A 9,272-nucleotide genomic window follows, 5' to 3' on the forward strand; every position below is an offset into this window, starting at 1 on the left:
TCAAGTCTAAACTTCCTAATGTCCAGTTTATATCCATTTGTTCTTGTGTCCACATTGGTACTAAGCTTAAATAATTCCTCTCCCTCCCTAATATTTATCCCTCTGATATATTTATAAAGAGCAATCATATCTCCCCTCAGCCTTCTTTTGGTTAGGCTAAACAAACCAAGCTCTTTCAGTCTCCTTTCATAAGACAGGTTTTCCATTCCTCGGATCATCCTAGTAGCCCTTCTCTGTACCTGTTCCAGTTTGAATTCATCCTTCTTAAACATGGGAGACCAGAACTGCACACAATATTCCAGATGAGGTTTCACCAGGGCCTTGTATAACAGTACTAACACTTCCTTATCTTTACTGGAAATACCTCGCCTGATGCATCCCAAGACTGTATTAGCTTTTTTAACGTCCATATCACATTGGTGGCTCATAGTCATCCTGTGATCAACCAATACTCCGAGGTCCTTCTCCTCCTCTGTTACTTCCCACTGATGTGTCCCCAATTTATAACCAAAATTCTTGTTATTAATCCCTAAATGCATGACCTTGCACTTTTCACTATTAAATTTCATCCTATTACTATTACTCCAGTTTACAAGGTCATCCAGATCTTCCTGTATGATATCCCGGTCCTTCTCTGTATTAGCAATACCTCCCAGCTTCATGTCATCCGCAAACTTTATTAGGACATTCCCACTTTTTGTGCCAAGGTCAGTAATAAAAACATTAAATAAGATTGGTCCCAAAACCGATCCCTCAGGAACTCCACTAGTAACCTCCTTCCAGGCTCACAGTTCACCTTTCAGTATGACCCGTGGTAGTCTCCCCTTTAACCAGTTCCTTATCCACCTTTCAATTTTCATATTGATCCCCATCTTTTCCAGTTTAGCTAATAATTCCCCATGTGGAACCGTATCAAATGCCTTACTGAAATCGAGGTAAATTAGATCCACTGCGTTTCCTTTGTCTAAAAAATCTGTTCTCAAAGAAGGAGATCAGGTTGGTTTGGCACAATCTACCTTTTGTAAAACCATTGAAGTTGCTTTATAAACCTCTTGGGAAGTGTCCAGATCCAAAAAGGCACATTAGAAGTTAACATTATATGAGAGAAATACAGCCATAATCTCACTTAAAGCTTCGCTCCTACACTATAGCCTAAAAAGTGGCTTTATTTGAGGCTCAGATCAGACTGGGGGTCCATTCTGTTCACATTTCTGCAACAGGCTACATGTGTAGCTTTGGGAAAATCATAAAAGCATCCACAGATTTTCATTGCCTCTCTTTTGGTGAAGCACTTTACAGTGTCTCAGATTAAGCCCCCAAAACCTGAAACACAGCAAATCAGTGGCTATTTGGAAAAATGGCCTTAATTCCTCTGTCTTAGTTTCCTTGTCTGTCAAATGGGTAGAAACAATACTTACTCAGCTCCCTATTTCAAAGGGGTGCTATGAAGTTAAATACATTCATATTTGAATACATGTATTGCATTGTAATAACGCTTTGTATTTCCATAAAACCTCCCATCTGATGTTCTCAGTGTGTTTTTCCTCTGCATTTGTATTCTGCATTGTCATGTCACAGTAAAATTTTCTGGGTAGCAATTTTAAAACGAGGGCTATACTGCAGCGTACAGTCAGTTTTACTTTGTGTTGCTGTACAAAGACAGACTTCCCAAGCAGGTGAATAGTTCTTTTGAAAGAGCTCTTCCCAACAGAAGGCACTAGAGCTATCACAGTGCAAATGAAACACTATAAGTTACTTGGTCCACATGCACAAATACTGTATTCATAAACAAACTTTTTTTTCCCTACCAGGATCTTGATTTTGAAAACTTGACTCCTAATCTCTGATCAGAAAAAATACAGCTTGCTTTCTCAGATACCACGCCAGCACAGAAACCTATCTAAAGCACAATTCTGGTTAAAGTAAAGGGCACTTCCACATCTATTTTTTTCCTCCTAAGAGCGGAAGTATTGCCCAATTTTGACGATTATATGGGAAATGACAGACTCTATGAAAATTGCTGTGCCTTAGATAGGAGAGTAATTTTCAAGAAAATGTCAATGAAATAGGCAGAACGGGCTTTTCAGAACCCAGATCTTTTAAAGAAATACAGACTCAAAATTAATATAGCAGCCATTTCAGCATCAGAAAGTTCACTGTACTGTGAATCGGTTTCAGTCACAGAATTATGTTATAGTTTTTGATAATGGGTATCTTTCACTAAGGATGCAGCTTTTCTAGTGGTGGTCACTTTTGAAAGCAATGGGCCAAATTCATCCCTGGAGTAAGTCCATTGTGCAATAGTTACACCAGGGCTGAAATTGTTCCAGGATCTTTAATAGCAGTGATTTATCTGTAGGGCTATGGGAGGGTAAACCAGGGAAATGTCTCACATCTGAGTGATCCTTGGGATGGTGCATGATGGATAGAGCTATGGCCCACCTCCTCCCTACCCTCTTTCAGACAGCAACACCCATAGGGGGCACTGGGAGGTAGCAGTGATTGTACTCCCCTGTACAGGCCATCACCTCCCTTTTTGCACTCACACAAGAGCTGGCTAGAATCTAGCCCTTAACTTATAAGCAACTCTGAGGCTAACACCTTAGTTTTTTATTTGCTTGTAGCAAGTCATGCCATCAATGGTTCTCCATAAGTAATAATTAATTCATCATTTACCTGAGTCAGCAGGTTAGAGACATCATTTACCTGAGTAACACATCATTTACCTGAGTCAGCAGGTTAGAGACATTGATGTGTCTTTCCTTCCACCCTTTACTGGAAATATCCCAGTAACCTCACTGTTTAATAGGGACAAAATAACTTCTCACCAACTTTTTCTCCCAAACATAGCTCCTCCCAGTAGCCTCCTTAGACAGGGAAAATACTTAATAGCTTCCTTCACTTATAAGTGAAAGCTGCCCCCACCAAAAAAAAATGTCCAGAGAAATTTTAGGTCAAGCTAATATAATTTAAATAAGTTACTTGAGAAGTTTGTTTTGGCACATTTTGTAGGTCTGGATATATGCACTCAATAACCCTTACACAACATAAAAATGGCCATACTGGGTCAGACCAAAGGTCCATCTAGCCCAGTATCCTGTCTTCTGACAGCGGCCAATGCCAGGTGCCCCAGAGGGAATGAATAGAACAGGTAATCCTAAAGTGATCCATCCTCTGTTGCCCATTCCCAGCTTCTGGCAAACAGAGGCTAGGGACACCATCCCTGCCCATCCTGGCTAATAGCCATTGATGGACCTATCCTCCATGAACTTATCTAGTTTTTGTTTGAATCCTGTTATAGTCTTGGCCTTCACAACTTTCTCTGGCAAGGAGTTCCACAGGTTGACTGTGCATTGTGTGAAAAAATACTTCCTTTTTTTTGCTTTAAACTGCTGCCTATTAATTTCATTTGTGATCCCCTAGTTCTTGTGTTATGAGAAGGAGTAAATAACACATCCTTATTTACTTTCTTCACACCAGTCATGGTTTTATAGACCTCTATCATATCCCCTCTTAGTTGTCTCTTTTCCAAGCTGAAAACATATGAAATATAAATAGCCCTATGTGTATTTGTCAGGATGCCTGTTAATTTGGATTAAAGAAAATAAAAACATTCTAAATCGCAAACAGATGATAGTCGGTATTATTCATAGAAGAAGGTATTTACATGGTCTATTATACTATTTAGTTAGTTATAACTAATCTTCAGTGTTTCCAGAAAACCTGACTAAAAGGTTTCAATGATCAGAGGTGAAATTGTAATACTTTACAAAAATATAAAGTGCTGGAAAAACAATTGTAAGTGCTCACCTGCATGATACTGGAGGGCAGGAATTGCTGCAATGAATGGATGTATCGCTATGCAGTTTAATCTGCCCTGTCAAGAAGGGCAGGGCGATGGCACAACCAATCAGAATTTAACATTTAGGCATGGTGGTTGATCAAAACTATTTTGTCATACCTGAGTGTGCTTAAATTGTGCAACAAAATTCTGCCTCACTCTTCTGCTATAGGTATTACTTTAGCAATTGGAGTATAAAATTAAATCAAATAGTTTAAAGCAAAGTACAGATTTGTACTTATTTTGTTTCAAATGAAGTTTTTTTGTTTGTTTGTTTGTTTTTTGAAGCATCAGTGGCTTGATGCAATGCCCAGTGCCCACTATAGTCAATGGGAATCTTTCTTTTGATTTTAGTGGGCTCTGAATCAGGGCTCAGACGAACAATAAAAATTAGATGTACAATCAAGAGCACATGTAGGTTATGTTATTGTTAAGGACAGAAGGACCAGTGATAGTTAAAAAGGCAGCATGTACTTGCCAGTGAGCTGTAAGCTACTAATTGTCCCCATCTCCTCCCACCCCAACCTATCTCTATATTGCAAGAGCCTTCCTCTTCTCTTCTGGCATTAGCCTCCTCATTACTGTCAACAAAAGTTTACTAGTTTGCTTACAGCTTGAGGCTTTTTATTGGATAGGGTTTTTAAATTAAAAATAAAATTATATGCTCTCCATATAATTCTTTTAATGGGACATAAGAGTTAATGGACCTGGTGGCAGTGGTGGTGATCTGTGGAATAGAAAACAAGACACGAGTCTGATGAGCTATGGAGATAGTTCCTGAGCGATATGGGGAAAAGCATTAAAGAGGAATTAGTAGCCACTCTGCTGTAAATGAAATACTGTAGAAAGGTATGTCCAGGCCAACAGCAAAACCCCTGTTTAGACATCATTAAACTATTGGTCTGCCTGTGGCTTTCAGTAGCCATCTCTTGTGGCTAAGAAGCTTTTAACCTTTGTTCACTGATATCAAACTGCTCCTTTCAAAAACAAAAAGAAATTAAGTTCTTTGGAAAGGAGCCTGCCCGGCAGCCTTGGATATGGAAGGCTTCCACAGAACAGGCAAAGCAGGGGCCCTCCACATTATTCCACTGTTCTGCACTTCATCCCTTCTTCTGCAGGAACCATCTAGGATTGAGGACACCCTGGATGGTCCATTGAATCCATGGTCTGTCTGCTGAGATTGCCAACAAGGGTGTCAGTGATAGCTTTGTGTTTTGTGGTGTGGACATCTGTACATTAGGAATTGGACTGAGGCCACCTCGCTTACTGCCCACAGCTGCCAGTTATCCATCAGATGCCAACAGCTTTTAGCTACTATCCCAATGAGCTGGATTCCAACCAATGACCTGGTGCTAAGTGTTTCTATGCTCCTCTGAACCATCCAAAACTGCTGTTAAGCAGCTCCTGATTTATTTATTTTTGTAGACTGCAAATTGAAAGATGTCCCAACTAGCCATTGGAACAGCCATCGTGCTGTTGTAACCTGAGAAACACAGCCTTGCTAGTCATTTAGCTTAGTGCAGTCTGATGGACCCCTGCTGATAAAATCGTTTTAAGCTCATACCTATGTGTAACTGCATTTACCTTCCCCTACGGTATTGTTTGTGTTACTTTGTCATGATCAATCACGTACATCTCTGCAGAGGGATTTTTTGAAATGTGTGAAATATAACAAGTAGATACAAATCAGTACTTTGCATACTATAGGTGTTTACTCCGACAATTTCCAGTTGCGTGGCCCACCCAGAGTCTGAATAGTTGAAGAGAAAAGGCCCAACTGAAGAAAAACAAAACCCTCTGTAGGGTTTCTGGTTTATCTGGTTTGTTGCTTAGCAAGAAGCCAGCCAAGTCTTGGGCCACATGCTCTTCATGTGTCTTGGCAGTCTGTAAACTCAAACCAAACAATGTAAGATCAACATAATAGGGCAGCTCTTCTGTCTCACCCTCTCATGCCAGTGGTTCAGCTCTTTTTTAAGGTTTGTGTGTATTTATGCTAATGCATTCCTAGCTTAGATCCTGGACTTCTTAACCCAAAGTACCCATACAGTTGTCTGGTTCCGTGGGAGTACCTCCCATGAGGCAAGGTACAACAGGGATGAGGGACCTCCTTTAGGAAGCAATGAACAACCTGTACTACCCATTACAGTGCTTTTTACGCCATGTTTTTTACCAAACTTGTTCTGGGCTCCACTGAATCTCACTCCTCTTGGACTCTCAGATAGCAGTAATGCCCAGTAGTGGATTTCATGATCAGCAGTGGACAAGGGGACTTTGTTTATTTCTATCAGAGATTGTGCAAAACTTTCCACATCTCACCTTTCTCATCTCCAGGCTAGACTAGTGCATGTGCTGTACTTAGAGTTACCAATTAATTCCATCCCAAATCTCCAGCTGGTGCAGAATGCAGCTACTCACCTCCTATTTGGTCTGGGCCATCACAAGCACATAACTAGGGCCCTACCAAATTCACAATCCATTCTGGTCAATTTCACGGTCGTAGGATTTTAAAAATAATAAATTTCATGATTTCAGATCTTTAAATCTGAAATTTCTTTGTGTTGTAACTGTAGGGGAACTGACCCAAAAAGGGGTAGTGGGGGGGGGGTCACAAGGTTATTGTAGGCAGGTCATGGTATTGCCATCCTTGCTTCTCTGCTGCTGGCAGTGGCACTACTTTCAGAGCTGGGTGGCCGAAGAGCGTCAGCTGCTGGCTTGGAGCCCAGCTCTGAAGGCAGCAGCACCACCAGCAGCAGTGCAGAAGTAAGGATGGCATGGTATGGTATTGCGACCCTTACTTCTGCACGGCTGCCTTCAGAGCTGGGTGTCCAGCCAACAGCCACCGCTATCCAGCTACCCATTACCACCCTTACTTCTGCACTGCTGCTGGCGGTGCTGCCTTCAGAGTTGGGCGCCTGGCCAGCAGCTGCCCTTTCCAGACTCCCAGCTCTGAAGGCAGCACAGAAGTAAGGGTGGCAATATCAAGACCCCCCTACAATAACCTTGCATTTCCCCCCTGTGGCCCCCTTTTGGGTCAGGACCTCCAGTTTGAGTAACACTGGTCTCCGCTGTGAAATCTGTTTAGTATAGGGTGAAAGTACACAAAAGACCAGATTTCACGGTAGAGACCAGGTTTCACCCTCCGTGACGCATTTTCCACAGCTGTTAATTTGGTAGGGCCCTATACATAACACACATGCTCAGGTGCAGTTGCTTGCTGGGCAATTTAAGGTGCTGGTGAAGATCTTCAAAGCACCATACGATCTGAGACCTGGTTATCTGATAACACTTCTCTCTTTGATGTCTATCTAATCTTTGTAAATGTAGATATTTCGAGGTGCCTTCTAGGTACAGTATCTAAGCACCATTGCTCTCTACTCATCACAGCAGTTAAGATAGGTGGGAAGACTGTCATCAATTGTTATGTCTGATCACTCCATGGCAGGCAGCAGAGCCTTCTCGGTTGAGGGCTCCTACACTGAAGCCTGCTGATCACAGCAGCCCCCCAGAACATGAATCTAGTGACCTTTAGCCACCATACAAGGCACATTTATTTTGTTAAGCATTTGAATGACTTACTGTTTTTATTTTTGAGAATGGCACATCTCATTTGTGTTTGAATCTTTTTAATTCAATGCCAGGCTACCAAGGCAACAGACACTATCAAAACTGTAAATAAAAATGTCTTATTTACCTGATAGACCTTCACCTCTTGTTGACTCATATCAATCTTTTCTGGAGTGCAAAAAAACATCTAAAATAAATCATCTCCCCTGCTCATCTTCTGTGTAGCTTGCCTGGTGCACATGATCCATACTCAGCTGCCTTTACACTCTGAGAAATAGGTATGAGACTTGTTTGTATGTGTGTATGTGTTTACCCAGTAGTAAAAGCAGGATCTTTGTGGGCTAGATCTTTTCAAATATTGACATGGGAACGTCCCTTTATTTTGGCGTTAGAAAGGATAGTGTTGTGCAAAGTCTTACAGGGGAAATGTATACTTTACATTGAAACATGAATGTCATATTTCATGAAATGTGAAATCATGAATATGAGTGCCATTCCCCAACCATCTTTTTCTGTCCTGGAAGTTACAGGCAGGTTGAGTGGAAATTGGTTTTATGTCAATTAAAATACATTTTTGTTCATCCCATGCACATGATGAAAGTCACCCTACTGAAGAATGTATAGTACCAGCTCCCTCGCTGATGTAAATCAGCCTAGCTCCATTAACTTTAATGGATTTAGGGGAGTGGTAGGTGAACCATGGCCACTGGGAGCTGCAGGTGGCCACACAAATGTAAACAAACTGTCTGGTGGCCCACCAGCGGATACCCTGATGAGCCATGTGTGGCCTGCGGGCCGCAGGTTGCCCACCAATATACCAGTTGGCCCATATTCATTAATATAGTGGACATTTGAGCCACATCTTTAAAAAGCAGAAGTCACTTGTCTATTTTTCAGAGTGGTAGCCGTGTTAGTCTGTATCAGCAAAAAGAACGAGGAGTACTTGTGGCACCTTAGAGACTAACACATTTATTTGAGCATAAGCTTTTGTGGGCTAAAACCCACTTCATCGGATGCATGCAGTGGAAAATACAGTAGGACGATATATATACACAGTGACCTGAAAAAATGGTGTTGTCATACTCTTGTTATAATTAGTATGGCAACACCCATTTTTTCATGTCCTCTGTGTATATATATATCTTCCTACTGTATTTTCCACTGCATGCATCCAATGAAGTGGGTTTTAGCCCATGAAAGCTTATGCTCAAATAAATGTGTTAATCTCTAAGGTGCCACAAGTACTCCTCGTTCTTTTTGTCTATTTTTGTGCACAGATGTTGGGCAAATATATCAGCTAGTCTCTGGGGCTCTGCAGTGAGAGTAAAAGAGAACTCCTCGGATACAGGTTAGAGTGGAATTGCTCTGTGGAAATTCCTCCAGTTTAAAGGCCCTCACATATCTTTCCACAGCAGAGGCCAGAGAATACAAATAACAGATTCTCTGGCTTTCTCACTACCCCCACCTCAGGCAACCCCCCGCTCACTACTACTTAGGGCAGTAGTTTGCAAACTAGGGGGGCACAAGAGGTTCTCTGGGGGGGCACAAAGAAACTGGGATCCCGCAGGTCCCGCAGGACCCACTGCCATAATAGCAGGAGCGGGATAAAAATAGAGTGGGTATTGCAGGGCGGGATGGGAGCAGGGTTAAAAAATTAGTCCTCCTGTGCTGCAAACAACATGAACGCTCCAGTCAGCAGACGCCTCTCTCCAGCCACCCACCTCTGGAGGCAGCACTGCTGCTGATTACAAGTAATGGAGGGGTGTCAAACCGCAAATTCTGTAAATGGTAAGGGAGGAGTGAATGGAAAATTTTGCGCACCACTGACTGAGGGAGCCTCCAAAGAGCTGAGCTTCCTGCTATGCAG

Source organism: Terrapene carolina, unplaced genomic scaffold (assembly GCF_002925995.2).
Source record: "Terrapene carolina triunguis isolate 2854851 unplaced genomic scaffold, T_m_triunguis-2.0 Scaffold68, whole genome shotgun sequence".
Taxonomy (NCBI): domain Eukaryota; kingdom Metazoa; phylum Chordata; order Testudines; family Emydidae; genus Terrapene; species Terrapene triunguis.